The 22,713-nt window shown below is 47.1% G+C and overlaps 1 long non-coding RNA gene across 1 annotated transcript in view; it reads right to left on the bottom strand.

Annotated features, from left to right (window-relative positions):
- LOC311222425 overlaps nt 1-22,319 on the bottom strand; it is a 32,192-nt gene extending 9,873 nt beyond the window's left edge. The window contains exons 1-2 of the long non-coding RNA XR_014619350.1: nt 22,190-22,319; nt 20,490-20,580 (exon numbers count right to left, since the gene is read on the bottom strand). This is a non-coding gene — a long non-coding RNA (uncharacterized lncRNA). The remainder of the gene's footprint in view (nt 1-20,489; nt 20,581-22,189) is intronic.
- Nucleotides 22,320-22,713: the final 394 nt, after the last annotated feature.

The following is a 22,713-nucleotide window of genomic DNA, read 5'->3' as shown; positions in this document are numbered from 1 at the left end:
CAAGTTGAAGACCAGGATGTTATCTGCAACACACTTTCAGTTATTATTTGGCTACAGGTCACACGCATTTCCCATTTTAAATTTCTCTGTACACTCGTGAGTGCTTGAGTCTCTCTCTTTTTTTTTTTTTTTTAATTAGTTTTTTTCTCTTTTTCTTACATCGAAAGCCAAGATTCCCAGGTGATCTCAGCACTCTGGCAGGGAGACACAAGGGCTTCAAGGAAATCCCCACCTATCGCCCTGCAAGGCTCGAGCTGGCAGCGCCACGTTGCTCCTCAGCACCCCAGCAGTGGAGCCATGTCGGGAGGACTGAATGCTGAGAGAAAAACTCAGACACAACCAAACCCTCCAGCACTGCACCAGTCTGAGTCTTGTGTGTGTGTGTGTGCTCGCTTCCTTGCTTGATATTCCTCTTCTTTCGCAGCTAGGGTTAATATTTCTTCAGTGGATTCATGCTCCTACTTGCACCTAGAGATCCTCCCCACTATCTCCTCCATCGCCCCGGCTGCAGCGCAACGAGCAGCCGGCTGCTATCCACCCCTGCTGCCTGTGGTTTCAGACAGCTGGGCTGCAAGCCGGGCGAGATGTGGGAGTTTCCGGGTTCTGGGTTGCACGCGGAGGAAAGAGGTGACTTTGGGTGCTTCTCGTCTTGCTCCGCAGGGGCGCTGACTTTCGCCTCTGCAACACCTGCCGTGGGGAGCCTGGGGGTGGGACACGGAGGCAGCAAGAAGAAAAACTTCGAGCAAGATTTGCTCACTTCCTTATTAGTTACCCTTGAAAAAAAAAAAGAAAAAAGAAAAAAAATGTTATGAGAAGGCAGGAGGTTGAACAGGTCTGAGTGGACTTCATGTAATAAATGCAAACACTGCACTTTGACATCTCTCTGCTTTTAGGAAGGGGGAGTGTTTGACTGGAGGCACTGCTAAAGCCCGAGACAGAGACCCAGGAGCTCTGCAATTTCCTTCCCAGCTCTGCCTCAGGCTTTAAGTTTCAGGACTGTGGTGTCTTGCTGACAAATCTGAGCCGTGCTAAAATGAAGATAAAATATGAATGATCCCTCCAAACTTCCCACCCCCCGAGCACGCGCTGCCCTGAGCCGTGCACATGCGCTCGCCTCCCCCATCGCAGTGCTGGCAACGCGGCGATGCCCAGACCTGCGCCCTCCAAACGCTGCTCCTTAGCACGGGGCCAGATCCTGAAGGTGTGTAAGAAAAAACGAGCAAGAAAAATCAGCTGAACTCTGCAATATGCGAGAACACCAGGCTGGATCCCAAGCCCATTCAAATCGATGAGAGGGTTTCCAAAGCACAGTCTGAAAACAGTAAAAGCAGTGTTAAGTGTTGTGGCAGCAGGAACAGATTTTTCAGTCCTGGCTGATGGGTCAAAGCTGGGCAGAGCACTGAAATAACCCACAGGGGGGATTGCTCCATGGCAGCCACGCTGGGAAAGCCATGGGGGAGCTCGTTTAGCCACTGCCCAGATTACTTCATATGTCCACATCCGTCAGTCTGGCATCATCCATGAGCAATAAGATGTGCCCATGAAAAGCTACCTACACCACCATTGATCAGAGGCAGACCAAAACAGGAGGCAAACGGGGGTACTGTAAGATTGGAGCAAGGGGTCTCAAAGCTCCTTGCCTCACATGGTTCAGATGAGGCCAAGCCAACCAAGCCTGGAAGGAGAACTGCCCTTGCGAAGGGGTCTTCTGCAGCCATCTGCATGAGACCACCGCCATCTGAGCTGAAAGGAAAGCCTCGTCGTACAGGCACGGTGAAAGGCTGGGCCAGCTACGGCAGGGGGGCTGCAGTGTGTTTTTAGAGCATGCTATTCTGGGCAACAAGATTTGGAAAGTGTGTCTGGAGGCTGAGCCAGCCGCACGGTGCTGGCCCTGAAAACGTGCCTTTCTTGAAAAAGTCGTTTTGAAGAAATTTGGAATTCAGTCCGAATGTAAGCAGCTTTCTGCTCTCCATCCTGCCTCAGAGGCAATGCAGGAACAAGAAATCCAAGGGGCATACACTGGCTCTGAAAGAGCCTCAGCCCAAGGCTCAGGCTTCCTCCTTAAGCCAGAGAGAAAGCAGGCAGCAGCAAAACCACTGCATATTCACACAGAGATCTTCTGGTGCTGTTTGCAGGAGCAGTGGCTGCAAAGTCCCCTCACGGATGACGCACCTCCACTGTGCTGGGCAGTGAGGTGGTCAGCTGTGCCTTGGCCGTCCAGATGACTCCTATTACAAAATCTGGAAGGGAGAGGGAAGCTGAAACCAGAGAAGCTGCAAACAAGGCCTAGCAGCCTCCCGCAGCAGAGCAGGAAAGGCTGCCCACAGAGAGAAATGCTGGCACTTGGGAGAGGACAGTGTTTTAGCGGTAGGCACCCAGGAAACACGGGTGAGCACGCAGTGTGCAATGAGCCTCACTGTCTGACGCTCAGAAATGAGGCTGGTAGGGGCCTGAAGCAAAAGAAGCACCACTCTCCTGCCCTGCGAACCCACAGCAGTTACAACAGCAATTGTTCCCCTCCAAAGCACTGCTGTCACATCCATCCCCCAGCTATCTGCAACAGCGCTACGCCCTCACGGACGGGTTTGGCGCAGCAGCTTCCCCAGCCAAAGTTTTGTATCAGGGGCTAAAGATCAAACCCTATCTCTCCGAACACACCTTTGTTAGTTTTGGCTGCACCCTTTCAGGTATCACCTGCCTCCCCAGGCAAACACGTTCCTGTTCTGATCTCCACTGGCCTCGTGCACTCCTCTGAGGGCTGATTTCGCCCGGCAGGTACCTTACCTCTGCACACACCGCATCCGCAGCGAGCAGCCGGGGAGGGAGAGCCCTCAGACCACAGTGGCTGCAGTGAGCATGGTGCAGGAGGAGAGGGAAGGAGCTGGAAGCAGCTTCACCATCAGGCTGAGGCTGGGCTTTGCTGGAAACGGGATGGAAAACTGGCAGCGACGTCTTGCCGCTCCAACAAACAATGCATTCATATGCAGAGCTACAGAGCAAACGATATGCCGGTTGTTCATCTGGAGAACAGGTTTCGCCAGCCTGGATTAAATGATTACATTGCCACAGCATGTGCTGTTTGCTGCTTTGGGAGATAAAGGAAGTACAGCGAGAGAGAGGTCTGACCCCAAAACCCAGCTCCAAACTCCTCTACGCTCGCAGAAAGCGTGGGCCCACAGTGGGCACAGAGCGGGTGCCGTTTAAAAGGAAGCATTTCAGTGCTGATGCACTAATTGCTAATGCAGGGGAAAAAAAAGAAAAAAAAAAAAAGTTTGAATTACAGGAGGCATATACTTTGACTCAAGTTACTGCCTCCAGATGTGCAGCAGGCTGAGCCTGTTCCCGAGCCTTCTGCTCCCCGTTCCCACAAGCACACACAAAGCTGAAGGCTGGGTAAGTGCACTTGGAGGTCCAAAAGCACATGTGCAGCAGTGACAGACTCCACCAAACTCTGCGTCCCGCATGCACAAAGCCCCCGTTGAGCAACTCCCTGAGGATGTAATTGCAGTCGGCTTCATTCCAGGCTGTGAGCACAAGTCTGGCCGTGGACGTTACTGCTAGCGCACAAGGAGGAAAGGAAACGTACAGGAGAAAGTGCAAAACAACACTCTGGCAATCCACACACACTTAGGTTAAAGGTTTTTTCCTCTATAGCAGAAGTTTACTTGGCTACCTTTGGCAGTCCTGTCAGCTTCCCCACATCAGTCTTTTGCAAGGCAGAAAGGCTCAGGCCTGCGTAAGCCTCCAACCCACTGCACTGCACCAAACCCACAGCCCCTGGCAGCACCCCTGGAGCCCTCCAGGGCCCTCGTGGGCAAAAAGAGGATGCCCAAGGAGCCGACCCAGCAGCTTTGGGTCTCCCAGGCCTCAGGCAAGCTGAACCCTGGTGCCAGGAGCCCACAGCATCCTTCCTACCCCACGCTCACCGACCTCGCAGCCTGCCCCATCCCTCAGGGGAGGATGCAGCTGCTATGGGGGAGGCAAACTGTGCAGGGGCACGGCCAGAGCTACCGCCCTCTCCCCCGCCGCATGTCGCAATGCGAGCGGCAGCGACACTATCGCTTTCACATTTGCCTTTTTGGTTGTTCAGGATGGGCAAAGCCACGTGTCGGTCCATAGCTCATGCATGGGAGTGATGCAAGCAGGCATCACAGCAAGCTTTCAGCCCGAGCAGTTGCACTCCATCAGATTTCTTAGCCATCAAAAGCCAGGTCATATCAATGGGATATGGGAAGTGTCAGGCAGGCTTAAGCAACACCGAGCTGCCATCCCCACACACAGTAGCCATGAGCACACACACGACGTGTCCGGTTGGGCTGGCTTCCACTCGGGCATTTACACTTGCGACTCATGGGTGACTCTTCACAAATATATCCGCCAGATACACGCCAAGGTACACTTCCATCCACAAGCACATGACCGAAGAGGTGGGTTTGAGCTAAAGTGACTCAGCCTCCCAGTTACAGGAACAAAATTAGCAACCACTCGTAGACGTCTTAAGTCTGAGATGGGGCTAGATGGCACTGTAAGTTAGTGAATGCACAAGCCCTTCACGTCAGGAGATTTCACTTTGGCGTTATTATCAGTGGAAAGCCAGGAAAGCCAGTGCTCCCTGAGGTATATTTTCTAGAACTGGGCTAGTAATGCACGTGAACAGACTGATCCAGCACATTTCCTTGGTACCTAGTTAGGAGCTGATCCAATGATTTAGTCATTCTCTGGAATTTACTTTTTCTTTTTTTTCAGCAAATAATTCTTGGCTCGCAAGCATTTAAACATGTAATGTTTATTATAAAACATATGTTTTTCCCCAATACAGTTTTTTGCCTACAGTTTCCCTGTTTTAATTTATCCCATTTCTCCTGATTAACCCCTGCCCCCCACCCCCGTTGTTCCCATGCTGGATGCCTCTACCTCTCCCAGGAGAACAATGATGAAATGACATTCGCCTCACAGGCTTCCTGGCACATCACCCCAAATCACCAGGATCAGCTCTGCGAGGCAGAGAGCCCTCTGGCCCTGAGCCCCTGAATCACTTAAAGAAGCACGGCTGAAACAGAGCAAGACGTGGCCATGGAGGTGACAGCTGCAGCTGTGCTCAGCTCGGGGAATGCAGGTCCCTGCAGCCTCCAGCCTCCCCGTGGGCTGATTACAAGAGGAACGAGCAAGGACCTGCCGTAATCTCAAGGCCAGACCTTCAACGACTGCCCCTGCGCTCCCTCCTCAAGCGAGCATGCCTGCCACGTGCACGGGGTGGGAGCGGGATGTACCGTCTTGCCGCAGCCTCCCGGGCTGGGAGGAGGATGGCCGCCTCTCTAATGGAGGCCACATCGGCAGCATCTCGCCCTCCGATGAGTATCTCTCTCCCGTCATTTAACAAGGGGACCAGCCCTCTGAAAAAACTTTTCCCAGCAGTGAATCCCATCGGCTTCCTGACAGGCTGGGTCATTCCAGCCTGTGAAAACGCCTTCCCCGTTCCTCAAGTAACAGATTAGTCACGTACATTTGCAATGGCAGCGAATCTGCCAAGAAGCTGGGGAGCAGGGCAGGAGGAGGAGAGCAGCAGCATGACAAGCACAGGCAGAGGAGCAGAGAGGAGAAACTAAACTTTTCTTCCTCTTCTCCCATGCTCTTCAGTTTTGAACAGCACTTGCAAGCTCAAGCTGCAAAACAGCTGCATCACATGCGGGAGGTGAAATCCAGGCACTACCAGGGAGCCCTGAGCATCCCTGCCTCTCCTCTACTGCCTGATGGAAAACCCTGCAGCAAGAACTGACAGCTTTTCTGAGGCTAGGACCAGAAGCCTCCCTAAATACGGATGGCATTTGGCAACAGGGAAAAACTCCCACTTAAGCTCCCATCTTCCAAGTGACTGACAAATGCCAGACCTCGGCAGGGCTGACAAAGGCTCAGAGCCTCAAAGCATCCTGGTTAGAGGCGAGCAGCTCCGAGAGGAACACAAGCATTCAAAAGGCCCCAGAAATCCAGCTCCTGCTTAATACGTGGCTTACTGGAAACAGCTACTTCCTTCTTCCAGTATCTTGCATGAAAAATCATTGTCGTCATTAGAGCAGCGGTGCATGGAGCCTGCAAGCAGGTCAGCCTGCGCCTCGGTGCTGAGTGCTGCACACGTGGATGTCAAGCTGCCCCGGGGCCACACTGCCGGCTAAAAACACCCCAGAAGTAAGAAAGGGAGAGTCAAAGTGGGAGTACCTGAGAGATCTAGCAACAGGAGGAAAAAAAAAATAAAAAATAATAAAAAAAAAAAGAGCTGTTTCAGGTCATGTGAGGTGTGCACACATTCCCAGACGTTCAGTCTGTCCCCTGTAGCTCGGGGAAATGCTTAATGGGCAGCATGGCCTGGAGAAATCATGTAGGGGGCAGAGCAGGCGAGTGCCTGGGGGGAGGCAGATGGGCAGGTTTTCAAGACAAGTGCTGCTACTGCAGAAACTGATAGGGAAATGTGTAGGCGGTCCTTGTCCTGGTAATGAGTAACAGCTACAAAACTCTTAGTATCACTGAAATACACATTGGTTCTGCCAGTACGGTCACCACAAAACTACCTGTCGCGTGTTAGCGCTGCGGTATTCATTTCACGTGTTCCGGAGAGAGCCAGAAAACGTTGCAGGCCAGTCCCTTAGGGGGCAGCGCTGAAAAAGGAGCATAAAGCACGAGCACGGCTACTGAGACAGAAACCTCCCCATCAGGAGAAATACCAGAGGAAGCCTCAGAAACGTCCAAGGTTTCCTTCCGGGGAACAAGTGGGCATGTGGCTGTGCACAAGCACAGAGGCTGCTGCACCCACCCAGCGCCAAACACGAGCCCGGCCCTGTTCGGGACGGGCCACGTCCTGATGCAAATTGCAGGCTTCACCCCCCCCCGATCCTCTCACCATCCCATGTCTCCAAGGGGCTTTGCTGCACAGCTGGCCCTGTATTGGAGGGAGATGTGCTGCCTGTGTTGCGCCAGGAGAGTGACTAGGCTGGTGGATCACCTCATTTGCTATCTCACAGTAATAATCTATTTATGATATTTGTGCTGAAGCACTTGAGGCACTAAGTCTGGTTTTAATGCTAACTGGGACGGTCCTGACCCAAACAACCACCCTCTGTAGGGAAGCTGTGTATTTTGGGAGGATTTTTTTTGGTTGGCTGTTTCCAGAACTGTACTAGAATACTGTTTAGCTTAGGTTTTTACTTCAACATATATTTTTTGTCTGTTTACTTTGCAATCTCAGAGAAAAAATGCAGAGCAGTAAGCACTGCTGCACATACTTGCCATGCAACACGTGTTTATCCTTCCAGTTCACCCATGTCTTATTCCTGTTCTGGGTATTTATTTTTGTCCTCCTGCGAGGGCTTGGACATTCAGGAAAGATGCCATTTTTAGAATTACTGGACCTCAGGCACTGGAGGTACATAAACAAGCAGTGTGCTGAGGCACGAGGGTGCTGACAGCTTTCCTAGGTGGTTGGCTATCTCACATAGCCAGGAGATGGGGATAAGATGGCTTCAGGAGCGAGCGGCCCAAGCACATCTCTGAGGGAGTTTTGTGCTCTGTAGTGGTGCTTTTCATACACAAGACGGGACACTGGAGAGAATTTCTTTCCCCCCATTTGCACTGTTAATGTCTCCCATATTGTATGAAGGTGTTGGGTGTACACAAGCTCTTCTCTGCCACATACTGAACAAAGCCACAGGAAAAAAAAAAAATGATGCAGCCACTGCTCTGGCCATGTCAACTTGAGCAATAAAAACACAGCACTGAAAAATAAACCACACTGCTTCAAAAAGCCCTCAGGAGGCTATCTTCAATGGTATCATTTTTTCTGCTTCTTTCTGATCCTTTTTTTACTGTTGAAGCTGACATCTTTTCCTCTTGCTGAACCAGCATTTCCTGACAGCAAACCATTGTCAGAAATTTTCCATCCAGCTCTCGAGTGGATTTCAACACTCGATCTCCGCATACATATGAGAAGAGGTTAATGTCAATCTCAGAAAATTATCTACAGGATGTGCTCAAGGGTACCACCAGTAAGGAGCAGCACGTTCGTTTGGAGAAGTTCAGAAACTGGCCAGTTTCTTTGCCTCAGAGCTGGGGTCAGCTTTTCTCTGCTCAATTACAGCTATAATGGTGATCCTCTCTCAGCTGTTTACTGCCTAACTGACCTGTCATTTGGAAAAAATCTTTCCATGGGGAACACTGCCTTTCGTGACACAGTAAAGCCCCTTTCAAAAGCCCTGGGACATTCTGATGGTTTTGAAACAAAACATCTTGGAGAAGAGCACTGCTCTCCCAGTAAACAGCAGCATAGGCTGGCCTCAGAAGCTAAACAAGCAAGGCAGGAGTTTGTGGGGGGAGCTGGTAACAAATGCAGCAGTGAGCTTCTTAATCACAAAATGTGATCACTGCCTGTGGGGCATGAGGACAATTACCTTGTCACAGCTGCCCTCTGAATAGTGGTGACGGGACATGTCTCCACATTTGGAGAACTTTAACCAGCAAAATCTCACCAAAGATAACAATGCACTGAAAGTGTAAGCATGCTCAAACAACATTTTAAAGAAATTAAAAAGGAAAAATCCCCTGCATTATCACAGAGCTGTCAGGCACGATGCAACCCAGGAATGGCAGCCTCTGTCTATAGTGGTTACACTCCAGGGGTAGGGGCAGAAACCCCAGTTCCTGGGGCTTTTTTGGGACCGGCCTGACCCAATTCAGATTTTTGCCTGAAGGGCACTCCAGCCAAAGGTGCCTTAATATGCACGCTCACGGGGAGGGGTACTGAGCATCCCAGCAGCACATCCAGGAGACATCACCTTTTCTAAAGGACATGGCTGATTCATCGCTCTGCTTAAGTATGGAGAGAGTCCCAGCTGCGGAGGCCAGACCTGTTTGGCAGCAGCCAGCCAGCATCAGCTGCCGCCTGGAAAAGGAAAGAAAAAAAAAAAAAAAAAAAAAGCTTTGAAATGAGAGAGTGAGCAGAGGAATGGAGGGGAAAAATGGGTGGAGGAATGGAGGAGGTGGACTTGCGGTCTCTGGTTGGGTAACAAGCTAATTCCCCCCTGCTCCCTGCCTGCGACTCCATCTAATTACCCTGTTTCCTCTGAGCTGATTGGAAAGCGGCCTTGTGTCTGGAAAAGGCCATAAGCATCTTATGTGCATCTGTTCCCCCTAATCCCCAACAACCAGTGCCTGTGTGCTGGGAGAGGCAGCAGGGGAGCCACACACAGCGGCTGCCACCGTGCCCCATCACCGTGCCCCGTTCCTACGCTCATGCCCCATCACTCTTGCTGGGGTTGGGGGCTTTCAGGGAACTGCGATTGTTCCTCTTCTGCCCATTTCACAACCCAGAGGCCCTCTTTCCTCCTTCCCCTTGCAAGAAAAAAAAAAAAAAAAAAAAAAAAAGTCTGCAAGGGGAGGGGAGAAGGACCCGTTTTGCTGAGCCCTGCTGCAGTTTGGAGCTGTTTAAGCCACTCATTTTCCCCTTGCCCTAATCCTGCATTATCCTTCAGGAATGACATTCAATTCCTGAAGGGGGGGGGGTGGGAGGGGGTGGGGGGTCAAAAAAGTGCTCTCCAGGGCCCTGCATGGTTTGCCCAGGAATTTGGATTGCACTTCTCATGTGTGGCTCCGGGAAGGGGCAGAGGCACAATTAGGCAGCCATTTGGTAGCATGCAGGCACATTTTCAGCAGGCTCTTAATAGTGGGAGCTAATTCAATGCGAGGAGAGCACGGGGATAAACAGCTCCCTTTGCCAGCAGCAGGATTGTCACATCTGGAGTTTACACAAGTTACGAGGAGCCAGGAGCCACTATTTTGTTTCACCCGCACTGCATCATAAAACATGTTAGCACGTTTAAAGCGCCGCAGCACCGACGCACGCAGGGTTGCATGCGTGTGAGGGGACATCTCTGCCTCGCAGCCCCACTGTGTCCTCACCCCACCACCTTCACAAGCCATCCATCTGCTGGGCTAGGCCCTGTGTCTTGCTTAATGCCCTCAACTTTGCTCCAGGCCCCGGGATGGGAGGGTTTTGGCCTCCAGCAGGGCCTGGTGCTGGCCCCGGTGCTGGCCCCGTGTTGTTCCTCCACACTGACTGCCTCGTGTGGGACGCCAGCAGGCCCCTGCAGCCCGATGGCCGCCCCCCGGCCTAACCCAGGTGGAGGCCAATTGTTTTAAATGGATTTTGGAAAGGTTGTCTGTGCCTCTGTGGGGCATTTATTTCCAAGCACCTCCTGTGTTTACCCAGCCGGCTTCCTGCTGTTTTGCTTTGGGATTTCTGCAGCTGCAATGCTGGGGACTCCTCCAGTGACAGCCTCCTTTCTTGTCCCTCAGCACACCAGCAGAGGTGGTAACGAGCCCTGTGGACTCGGCCACATCTGGTCTCCATAGGAAGCCCTTGTCCTCAGCCCAACCAAAATGCTGGGCACCACTCGCACTCAAGTGGCGAGATACGGCCGGCCACAGGCCGGGCCCATCCTGGAGCTCCTCCCGGCCCCAACCCTCCTTACTGACTAAACGCTGACTGTAGTCAGCTCTGGGCTTCTTGGCCAAATTCTGCTCCTGGGAAAGTGACCAAGTTTCCAGTGTGAAAAAAGCTGAAGTCAACGGCTTTAGCTAAATTTTACATCTTTGGAGCTTCACACCTGCACATAATGTAAGGATGAAGAAGGCAAAACCCACCTTCCCCAATTCATTTTTTTTTCCCCATTTTGTGTCAGCAAGCACAAACTAACCAAGAAATCTGCTGCCTCCTGACAGCAGATCTGACATGTCCTCCCATGATTTGGGGTCAGATCCAGGCACAATACAACCTGCACTGCCCTTCCCCTCCAGCAGCTCTGGTCAGGGCTCTTGAGATGAGACCCATGGGGTGGGAAGTGGGGAAACCTCCACTTTCACACAGATGTGGATGTCCACAAACCCCATGTTGGGGTCAGAGTCATGAACTGTATTCACAGCAGAGATATACGTTGCAGATGGTTTGGAGCAATGGACTTTGGTGAAGGATCAGGCTGGCCTGAGTGGGTAAGCAACCAGGAACACAAAAGCCACCTCTCCGCCCACTGCAGGGGTTGCAAAACCTTGCACAGAGGTAAAGACCTGGAGGTTACTGTGTGGGAAGCGGGCTGTGAGTTATTGCTTCACCTCATCCTCCCACCAAGGGACAAAGGGCTGCCTCTGGGAGACATACCTCACGCTGCAGAGGACTGTGATGCCTCTTGGTCCACCTCGCCCACCAAGCAGCGGTCTCGCTGCCCCAAGTCCCACCGGCACTCCTGCTGCCCGTGGAGGACGATGTGAAGTGGGGAGAGTTGGCTGCCCTCTGCTCCAGCGCTCGTGACTGGCCCGAAAAGTGAAGTGAAAGACAGTTATGGGAAGCTGCAAGGTTGCACTTCGCCTTTAATGCTGTCCTCCCAGTTCACAGACTTTATTTATGTGTTACATCTTTTTTTTTTTTTTTTTACCTCATAAATGTTATCTTTATGAGAAAGATGCACTGGTTTAACTTCAGCTTTGCTAGTGTGATGCAAACACTCACATCACTTAAACTAAAATGTGAAGTCCCTCAATGTAAATTAATGCAAATTTCCCCATGAGATTAGCAGCTGGGAAAAAAAAAAAAAAAAAAAAAAAAGTGTCTCTAAAACCTTCATCTTTAGGTACCTAATAAGTGGCATAAACTTTGAAAGTACCCAGACTGGCCAGAAGTTTTCAGTTAATTCAGCCTGCAGCGCTGTGAAACAGGAGGTGCATCTGATCGTATTCCTGTGGAGCTGCAAAGACAATTTTGCTCAATGCTTTGGAAAGCCAGACCATGTAACCAGAGCCTTAAGAAGTCACTGCAGAGTCTGGTTTGATCCTTTATTTTCCCCTGTTCTTAAAAGAAATAAAACAAAGCCTGAATCTTCAGCCCTGATGTTACAGAGGCATGCTTGAAACTGATGGTGTTTGAGGATGGAAAAACAAAAAGAAACAGAGAAAAGATGTGTACTCCTTCTCCAAGTTCCCAAAACCACACCTCTCTGTTGTGCACACTCTCCTGCAAACCCTCTCGTTCACAGAGCTTTTCGTTCACATTTAGGGCCAGAGGTTGTGCTTACAATTGCAATGGCAGTCTCACACCTTCCTCTTCAATACCCAGGTAGGATGTGACCAGCCGTGCCACTAGCCAGAAGGTCTCCAGTCCCTTCAACATCCCCTTCCACAGCCGGGCAAACTCCCACTTATCCCCCTCAGGTAAAAAAAAAAAAAAAAAAAAAAAAAAGCTAACCAAGCTGTTTCTCAGAAGCCCCACTGACATGAACTCTGTCCCCAATTACATCTCTGAATGAGCAAAGCTATAGAGGTGAGTGAAAAGAAAGTTTGGCTTTAACAGATTTTCTCTGTTAAGGAATCAGCACAGCCAGTCATTTACTTGCATCAGGACTCCTATTACCTGGTATTTTCCATGTTGCAACTCAGTGGTGCAAAAGATAGGTGAAGTCTGCAGTCAAGGGCTTGCTGTATTTCAGGCTCAGAGCAATCCAGGATCTCAAAACACTCTAAAACAGCTTTCTGCAGCAAACCTCAACCCGTCTGAGCGCAGGAGATGGGACAAGCTGAAAAGAGAGTGTGGGCTTGGCTGGCCACAGGTAATTAGTCCTCTGGCTGCTCTCAGCACCTCTGATGTTTTGTCTCTAGTGGAGAGCTGTGATAACTGAGCCAGCTTTTCATGAACTATCTCAGATGGAAGAGCAGTCTAGCTACAGCAACACAAACCTGAGTGTGCGCTCCTTTCCCACGGAGGCAAGACAAGTAAAATCCACTGCTTTGTAATGCTGCAGCAAAGAGGTTTTGAGGAACTCATGCCTGCTAATCTGACTAGTCTAAATGACTAGCTCAGGAAACACTGCTTTGCTGCAGTCACAGCACTCAGAGCTTTTAGAATCAGGTCCTATGACCGCATCCCCCAAGCTATATAAATCAGTGGATGGGAAAAAAAAAAAAAAAAAAGGAAAAAGAAAAAATAAAGAAAGCACACCACACAAACTAGGTATCCAGATACTTTTGAAGATCCAGGTCTGCAGAGCTGATAAAAAATCACACAGCAATTATTGCAGAGCTAGGAAGAGACCATTCAGGTACTATGATCTATGCTTCCCACAGTAAGTGTCTGTAGCAAGAATAAGTGACCACAACACAGGAGTCATGGCTGCCCGCCCTGTGCTCTATGCAGAGATCTGCAGTTAGTCCCTCAATGTCTTTCATTCTTTGAGACTCCTTTCAAATCTCTTATAAGGGTATTTCGAAGAAAACAGAAGTCTTCGCATGACAAATTCCACACACTGTGTGTACACAGGCATGTGATGGGAAGAATCACATTCTGTGATGCTAAAGAAATAAATTCACTGTATCCCAATTCATTCTCTGCATATGGCCCAAGGATCCCAGCCTAGATGTGTGGAAAAACAAACAAACAAACAATAGCTATATTGTATGATAGAGCTAAGCATAAAGAGGCCCTCTATTTTCTACTCCGTTGTCACTGAGGTCCTGTCTTTCCAGGACAAAACCTCTGTGAATATTCAAGTTTTGGATACTGAACAGATTTATTTTGACGCCCTTTTCTGGGGAAAGTATGCAGCTTCCAAAAAGCAGGCAGTGAGAGCAGTGTCAAGACAGCCGTGGGCCAGTGAAGGGCAGTCATCATCCTTTCCCACTGTGCTGACTGATCCTCAAAAGCAATGGCATATTTTAATTGTCTGCAATTTGTTACGGCAAGACCTAATCCCCCAACTGCATTGGAAACCATTCCCTCTAACTCTTGGAGCTGTTTTTTTCAGCTTTTATTTATTTATTTATTGGTCTTTTGGTCTTGTACTCATTGCACCAAGTCAGATACTGCAGACCATGTTGGGAAAACCTGTATCTGTAGGTGCTTTTCTTGACTAGGGGAAGACCTGATCTAATGGAAGATGGCCTTACTTTGAAGTTGTCCTTCCAGTAGTCCTTTCCAATCTGTATCTCTCTGAGACTTATTATGCAACTTGACAAGGGAGAAGCAAAGCCAAAGTTGTATGAAGACAGCCTGACCCAGATTTTGGCTGGGGCACCAGGCACCCCATGAGCCTAGAGATGGGTTACGTGGGGGCACATTGAGTGGTTGGAAATCCGCTGTCTCCTTGGGGCAGTCGATAGTCAGCAAGGTGACCACTCTCGAAGATTTTAGCTGAAAGAATTCACCCAAGGCTACACAGAAGCACAAAGTGAGCCTCCATCTTCCCAGTTCCCTGGTCACTTCTTTAGCCACAGACTCTGTGGTAAAAACTTAACTGCTACAACTTTATATAATTGTGTCACCACTGCATTTCAGAAAGCACCTGCAAAACCCAATAAACTTACCAAAAAAAAAAAAAAAGCAATTGAAAAGATAAGGCAATGGCATTATATTGTCAAGTGTACAGCTTTTACAGTTTTTATTTTAATATAAACTGCTGGTTAAGCTATTAACTGAACTATAATGCAAATCCTTGAGAACTTTACCTAATATTCTGCAATGGGAAAATGTAAATGAGAAATTTCTAAAGCAGATAACGAACTGCTTTTGCAAATGATGGAAGATTTTTAGCTCACACCACAAACATTATAGGCTGCCCAGCTGAGGTACTGAGTAGACACAAACCCTACATGTTTCCATTTCTGTATGAGCTGGTGCAAATGAAGAATAATTTAATTGATCATTAGCGCAACAGAGGTCTGGGTTTTCACTCTGGCTGTAGCTTATTCAACTATGACTTTATATTTAAATGTTTTTACAGTATCTTTCACACTGGGGCTTGGGGGCTCCCAGGCAGTAAGCGATACATTGAGATAAAAGGGCAATTTAAGGGCTATTTGAGTTTTCATCCTTACTTCTTCCTGCCTTGCTTTTGTGGGTTTAAAACATAACCTTTTTACTAATTAAATACATATGAATATTCTGTTGCCCGCACAGTGAATATATAATTAGACTCAGGAGAAAGATTATGTGCTCTCAAGCTGATACTAACACTTCAGCATAAAGGTACCCAAGACACCAGTAAAAGTAACCTATGAGCTTCTGCTAATAACACGCTGCCTCAGATCTCTGGAGGATTATTTTACTCTGGAGCTCTTATAGGAGTAGTATATTGAAAGGGGCCTGAAACAGATACCCTATAATTTATGTCCCTGCTTAGAGCCTTGGTGAGAAAGAAGTGGCCTTTGCACTAAATTGTGATGGTTTCTTTCCTTCTCTTTTTTTTGGGCTGAAGTTAGCACACACGATTTTTGGAGAGCAGGAAGCTGCAAGGAACCTTTGGGTAGCTTCAAAGAAAAAACAAAATATATTCTGCTGTCCAAGTTCCATCCTTTTTCCCTGTCCAGAACCACTTTTCCCCCTTAAAAATGCAGGGAAACTTCTTAAGTAAATCATATTAGGCAGGGCCCTTTCTCTAGCTCCAAAACTGAGGACGTATGTCTGCTGCTTTACGCTCATGAAGCACATACTTGGGAAGCTGTGCTACCTCCCAGTGCTATTATTTGCTATACCTCATAAATATCACAGTCCTTTTCCTTTCCTCTCCTTGGCACTCTTCCCATTGTTTTCAGGTGGCTGGTTTTGTTTTTGTTGTTGTTTTTTAACAGAGGTTACCCTCCCAGCCCTCACATGATAATGCTTTTTTTTTTTTTTTTTTTTTTTTTTTTTTCCTCCTGTGGTTTAACCAGCTCAGGCAACTAGATAAATACTGTGGGGAGCTGGCCCTTAAATATCAGGTTTGGCCTGTACTTTTCACGGAGGTCCTTATTTCTTTAAATCGTAGGTGGTCTCCTTAAGACAGCATGGAGACAAAGCTGTTGTAGCAAAAGGGGGAAAAAAAAAAAATCCCCTCAGGACATTTCTTGTGGTAAAATGGGCTAAGGAATATTTCAGGGCAGTTCCAGACAAATGCAAAACCAAATCTCTGTGAGGTTCAGTGAACTCTGCAAATTGTGTGTTTCCTCCAAAACCCCAAACCAGGCAACTTGAACTTAATTCTGGAATGAGTAGTGGGGATGCTGGCATTTCTGTGCCCTTTGGCAGTTGTGAAGAGGGTTGGTTTGTTGTTTTTTTGTTGTTGTTGTTTTGTTTTGTTTTTTAAGATGTGTATTTTCAGAGCAAAGTTTGCTTAAAGAAAGCAGTGGGTTAGCTGCTGAAAATCAGCCTATATCAACTAGCATCAACCAAAAATTTAGACCAGGGAAAGGAAGTTCATGTACTAGAAGTAACATCTCGGTGCAAGCAACCCTCAAATTTCCTCTCATCTTAAAAAGAAAATGATACCTGGACACCTTAGAGAAAGGCCAAGAAATAACAAGAGAGATGCAGTCTCAATGTCAGCAGTACTGGTGATATTACTAGCATTATCTTCAAGTTAGTACAATGTAATCTTGATGTAAGGAAGTAGTTTCTAACACAGCACAGTTCCACCATGAAAAACAAACTTTCAGTCCATTTGGAATTGCAGTTTGCAAAACCATATCCCTGCAAACTCAAAAATGCAGCCATTTTACTCTTTTATAGGGGAACAGGCCTCTGTTCACCACCTTCATGCATGTAAAATTATTGGCTGGTCAAGCCCAGGAAATCTCAGGGTAACACACAGTGTTTGGACATTTTTCCATAGGATCTAACTCCTTCAATAAGTTCCTTCTGCAGGAGACTGGCTGACTTTTTAATGTTTCCATTGTCAGTAAAACATGTCCTCTGGTGCCATAGCTTGACATGAGTTTAGGTATGGATATGAAACTCTGAAGTTGAGTAAGGGGTCAAGAGTGAGGCATGTTTCTCCTTCACAGCCCCAAACCAGGCAGCTTGGTAAGTGTTGAGATGAAACAGGTACTGCCTGGCTAGAGAGCTCTGTGTGCTGGCCCTATCTTATGTCAACTAACACAAAGAAAAGCCCCTAGCCCTGGCGGAGCCGCTCCATGCCCCACGATGCTACAAGGACTTGATGATTGCAGGTACTGGCTTGTGTCCGCCTATGCATCCGGGACCATTCATTCACTTTTCCTGAAACTCTTTCGTTTTGGGAAGGAAAACCCAAAGTGTCTGCCTGCCCACATGGAAACATACTGCATATTTCAGTCAGAGCTGTTGAGACAGATTGCTAAATTTAATTACCAGTTCCAAGGGCTGAGGCTGTGAATGACAGGTCAATTCATGCAGTGAGTTAGCAAAGATTGCTGATAAATGCTTTCTAATTGAAAGGATGATAAAACACCTATTACTCACTGAGGATCTTGAAGGATGAGTTAGTCCTGGGGATTTCTTACACCATGAAGATCAAGAAGTGCTAATCTCATCAGCACTCTGCCATCATTTCCTACCCGCCTCGTCACTCACAAGACTCAGGAAGGATTTTGCAGGGGGCTGCCCTGTCGCTGCTCCCTCACTCCTATTACGGAGATGAATAGAAACAGGCAGGAGCGGCATGGCTGAGGTCTATTGTACTCTGGAGAATATCTGACATTTTTCTGAGCTAGGAAAACAACAAAGAACAAAAATAACCTCTCACAGCTCCCTTGGAAAACTGACTGCATTAACAACGTCGTATCCTTCGCACAGCATCTTTTAGCCCAAAGTGGTGTGCGCAGGCTAGTGGGCATTACCTACAGCTACTCAGTGACCTGTTGAGCACAAGCAGTTTGGACCTGGAAAGCGGGACTTTGCCCTAGAAAGACCACTATGCAGGCACATGTGCCTTTTTTCACTGACCAGGGCATTAGGACAGTAACTCTGGCAGTAGGGTGTAGCAGTCATACAGGAAGAGAAATGCCCTTACATTGTGACAGTCACAGCAGGAAAAGTCCTGCACATAGATCTTACCCAAAAGTTAGCTTCTGCAGCACTGAGTGACACAGCACTTGCTGCTGGGAAGGCACGAAAACAGCCACCACCCAGGAGCAGAAGCCTCTGTTGCCTTGCTTCCATGCTGCGTGACCCTGGATGTATTTTCTCATTTCTCCCTCTCTTTCTCTTTCCCTTTTCCTTCCTGCTCTTTTTGCTGGACTTTTTAGAGCATAAGATCTTCAGAGTTAGGTATGTATTTGCACGGTGCCTAACACAATGGGGTACAGTCCTAGCTTAATCTTCTGGATTCTGCTGTCATATAAATAATAACTCATGCAGGATAGGTGACATACAGCCACACTAGAGCTAAGGCTGGGACAGGGCCAAGTGACACAAGCCCCAGAGCACATATAAAGTGCAGTTTTGTCACGGACGGAAAGTCAAGCCAATTTCAAGTCCTTGGGCAGCAGACATCGACTTACCTGTTAGGATGCGTTACTTTTCCCTTTCTCCCCCACTAACGTATACACATAGTTTTTGCTACACATTATTTAACATTTACATCCTGAAGCCCAAGGTTTTCCGGGAGGTTGCAGCACTCTTGAAATTGTGCTTTACACGTTTAACTGGTGACAGATTTACTGTCTCTACATCCACAAAAATACTTTACACAAAGAAGAGCATTTCCCATGGAAATGAGTGCTCTAGGCTGGAAGTCTGACCAGACATTGGCATGAGGAGAGAAAGAAAATAGTTTAATTAATGTAAGAAAGTGGTCCAGTGACAGCATGATTCATGGTGCTTGTATTTACAGAATCAAATAGTGTACAAGCTTGTAAAACTGTTAGACCCTTTTCTTTTAACTTCAGACTGCTCAGACTCTTCAAAGTCTAGAATGGTCTTGGTCAGCTCACTCCTGTACTCAGTATGATTTCCCCCAAGCCAAAAGCCTCAGGCTGTGGGCAGACACCCTTTTTGATGGTCAGATGTACAGGTAGATTTGTGACTGAAATGCATGAGGTAGATCAGATAATCATCTCCATCAGTAAATCTTAGAGAAGTAACTTGCAGAAAAAGGACAGTGATAAGCCACCGTGGGCAAAAACTTCTTCCAGCAGCTGGATCCGGGTGACATTGTAGTGCCTACAACATTGCACTGATGCTTAAAACAGTTTCATTTAGTGCCCTACCATGGACAAAGGTCATCTCATGCCACTTGCTTTAGGCACACGTCTTGACCCTGCTTTCCACGCACTCTTCATATGTTATAATTGTGTACCAAATATAGGTGGATACTACTATATATACATTTTTAATTGATGTAGGCTCTAAGAGTACTGTCCCTGCTATGCAGGTACCTATGCTGGTATAAAACTGCCTTTCCCTGATGAAGTATATTGTCTTTCTAACTTGGGAATAAGCCCTCCCTCTTTACATGCATATAAAGTGCCATGCTCACATTCTCACTGAAGGTTTTTATTTGGGAAAGTACCCCTGCTGAAGCAGGCCAGTCCATAGTTGTGGTGAAACACAACTTCAGTAAAGGCGTCCCCAGACATTTTCACGCGTACTCTGGCATAAATGACATGTATCTCTGTGAAACAGAAACTCCTCTCCTTCCCTCCATGTTCTTATCATCAGTGAGCATCCTTCCGAGCAAAGACTGTTGTTGGATCTCAAGAAAAGGCTAAAAGTTACTCTTACGGCTTCCTGTTCTCTCCCCTTTCCTACGTTGCAGTGCGCTGCTTAGGCATTTGCTCCTACAACTATTCATGGGGCTGCACTGTAAATCAAATCAGGCAACCGTTCCTTTTCTATTTTTTTTTTTTTTAATAAAAATATCTTTCATTCTTCAGGGTGTTTTTTTTTTTTTCTTAAAACACTTTCTCAATCCAGATGCAGCTGCAGCCTCCATCTCGTCAAACCACAGCCTGAATTAGCATCCATTCAAACAAATAGGACAGATATCCCAAGTTTTATATTTCATGCTTACTGCAAAGCTGAGCAGATGTGAAGCATGTTTACAAATGCAGAGACATTTTGGGAGTTGCCCTGTTTGATGTCTGGACTTGTTTTGTACACACTCCTTATACTTCTGCAAGTACTTGGAGGAGGATCCTTCCATGGTGACTTTACTAAATGAAATAAAATGAAGCCTCCTTCTGTTTGAGCCAAAGGGAACTTGGCTTAAAGCTTTTTTTTTTTTTTTTTCAGTTGCAAGATAGCTCTTCAGCTTATATCTTACTGTGTCATCAGTAATTAGGCATGTACAGGAAATCAATCTCAACAGGGATGTAAGATTCAAAACCTGCCAGTAAGCGTTAGATAACAATTCTTTTTAAATACAAGCTCTTTAAATGGATGCTTATTAGTGAAATACAGTGCCTGAGTCAAACTCCTAGATAACCTGACGATAATTAATTTTGTTCAAAGAATATGCCTAAGCTGTTTTGGTGACCATAGAGATAGAGACCACTAAGATAAAACCTCTCCATGGCTCCTCTAGGCTGGGAAGTATGAACAGGCAGTGTAACAATTGCTAGGAGGGATGCCAATGTAAAAACAAACTCTTAACTGAAATTTAGACCTGGAAAATGAATGTCAGCCTGTAAAGAACTGTTCCTGTTAGCCTGGAGATTCAGGATGTACTTACCCGGTAGAAACCACAAGGGCATTTGTTTCCTCTGATGATTATTTGCGTCAAAAAGCTTTCTTGGATAGTTATTGTAGCTAAGATTTCCCACCTAGGTACACAGGAAAAGACAGTAAAGCATAGATATTTTCTGCTTATAGATATACTTCCATATCTCTATACTCACACTACGAACACACACAAGTAAGCAGAAGGTCAAAGGTACTGAGCTGCAAGGCGGCAGTGTCACTCCAGTAATTACATGTCTACACACGTAACACCAGGTTCAAACACTGAGAAGATGTAAACTGAAGATGCTGTGTGTAAGTCAGCAGCGTTAGGCCACTTGATGCTGATCCAAAATACCTGCTTTAAGTATACAGGTAGGACATGCCCTCTTAAATCCAAGCAGATCCACTGAGTCAGAGACAGTTTACAGAGAGCCAGATCTGTCCTTTTTTTCTTCCAATTGCAGCCTATTAATCCATGAAAGTTGCAAAATAATGAAGACCCATTCAAGTTTATAATTATATCTAAAAACTCCTGCAGACCATTGGATTACTTGCAGGAGTTATGCTAGTGAGGTTGCTCTAGCAACACAGTTCTTGAGATGCAGTCAGCAAACCAGGACTGAAAAAACAAAGAACCCACAAATCAAGCCCAAAAGGACACACAGCTTGTTTCATTGCCTCTGACAGCAAGGTAGTTTAAGCAATGCTTTCCTTTAGGTATGTGTCCCTAGTGATTTTGTAACTGGGAAGGACCTATTAGTTATGTTGAATTGGGGTACTGCCAGTAGCTATTGCTTTCAAGACCTTTACGCACTGAGATGGGAAGAATGTGTCCATGAAATAGATACTAGACCATGTGTGTTTGTGCATGTGTGTGTCAGCCTCAGAACCAGAAAGGCCTGAATGAGTTAGATCTGTAAACTTAGCTCCCTCTGGGAAAACTCCTCCTTCAGAAACCTTCTACTTTTTCAGAAAATACACATTCTTGTTATTCCAGCTCTCCTCATCTTATATACTATGTAATTCCAACATGCAGTGAGATCAATGTTTACACTGGCATAAAGGATTCCTGCAATTATGGCATGAATGAGGAATATAACAGCAAGACCATCCTACAGATACACAAACTGATCTATAGGAATCCGTTTGATCTATAGGCTTAACATTCATGAGTAGCACTGCACAGGTACCTGAATGCATCTTCACCCTTGCTCATAAGAGTTTTCCCTTAATGACTCCATTTAGTCAAAACTCTTCTATAACCCAGATAGAGGCACTGGCAGACGCTTTGAAGTTGAACAGACAATGATGTGCCTCTCTGTTTCCATCTTGCATCCATATCCTGTGGTTTTACTCCCACCTCAAAGCTGGAAAGAGACAGGACTCAAGGGGAAAATAAACCAGCAGTTCCTCTGCACAGTCACTGTTTTGGGGAGAGAAAGATGTGGGTGGGATGGAGAGCAGTTCAAAAGAAGCATAGCCGACCACTGGGGTCCCTCTGCACTGCCCACTGCACCCCTCAACTCTGTGCCACTTCCAAACTTTAGGGGCTCTTTCATCAGACCTGACTTCCAGCGACAGTCTGTCTTTATGATTTTAGAGCTACCTGCTAGCTCCACAGCTAAGTGGCTGGAGCAATAGGCCAGTCCTTTCCCCCCACCCACCTGCAAATCTCTCTGGACTAGAGTACGAGAAGGGAAGAGCTCCTACCCCGTGTCCAGCCATGGCAGCTGAGATTAGCTGGGAGGCGCCTGCAGCCAGCGCTGAGGTTCGACCCCTCCATGTCCAGCAGTGGGGATTTCTCAGATGAGTGCTCCTGCGCTGGAGCTCGCTCCCCTTGGCAGCCGCTCAGACCTTGAGTCTAATGACCTTCGGGGCACCGTGCAAGCCTCATTCGTTTTGTTTAACATTCGATTAACTGTTTCTGGGTTTCTCCTGTAACTTAATGCAAGATTGAGGCCTCCACGGCAAAGAGGAATGAGAAAAAATGTTACTTCTTAAATTTTTCTACAAAACACTGCATGACAGCACAATAAATACGATTTACTCAGTGCAATCTAAAACAAAAATAAAAATAAAAAATGCATACAACAAAACAACCCTAAAATTGACAAACCTAAACACACTGTCAGAGGTCTGCAAAAAGTTGGCTGGCTCTACTCTTCTCCTGGCAGAGCAAACAGTTCAGACACAGAGCAGAGATGCAGCAAAAGGCCAAATGAAAATGCACAATT

This window comes from Netta rufina, assembly GCF_964035555.1.
Source record: "Netta rufina genome assembly, chromosome: 2".
Taxonomy (NCBI): Eukaryota; Metazoa; Chordata; class Aves; order Anseriformes; family Anatidae; genus Netta; species Netta rufina.
This window is presented reverse-complemented; position numbering and strand designations above follow the sequence as displayed.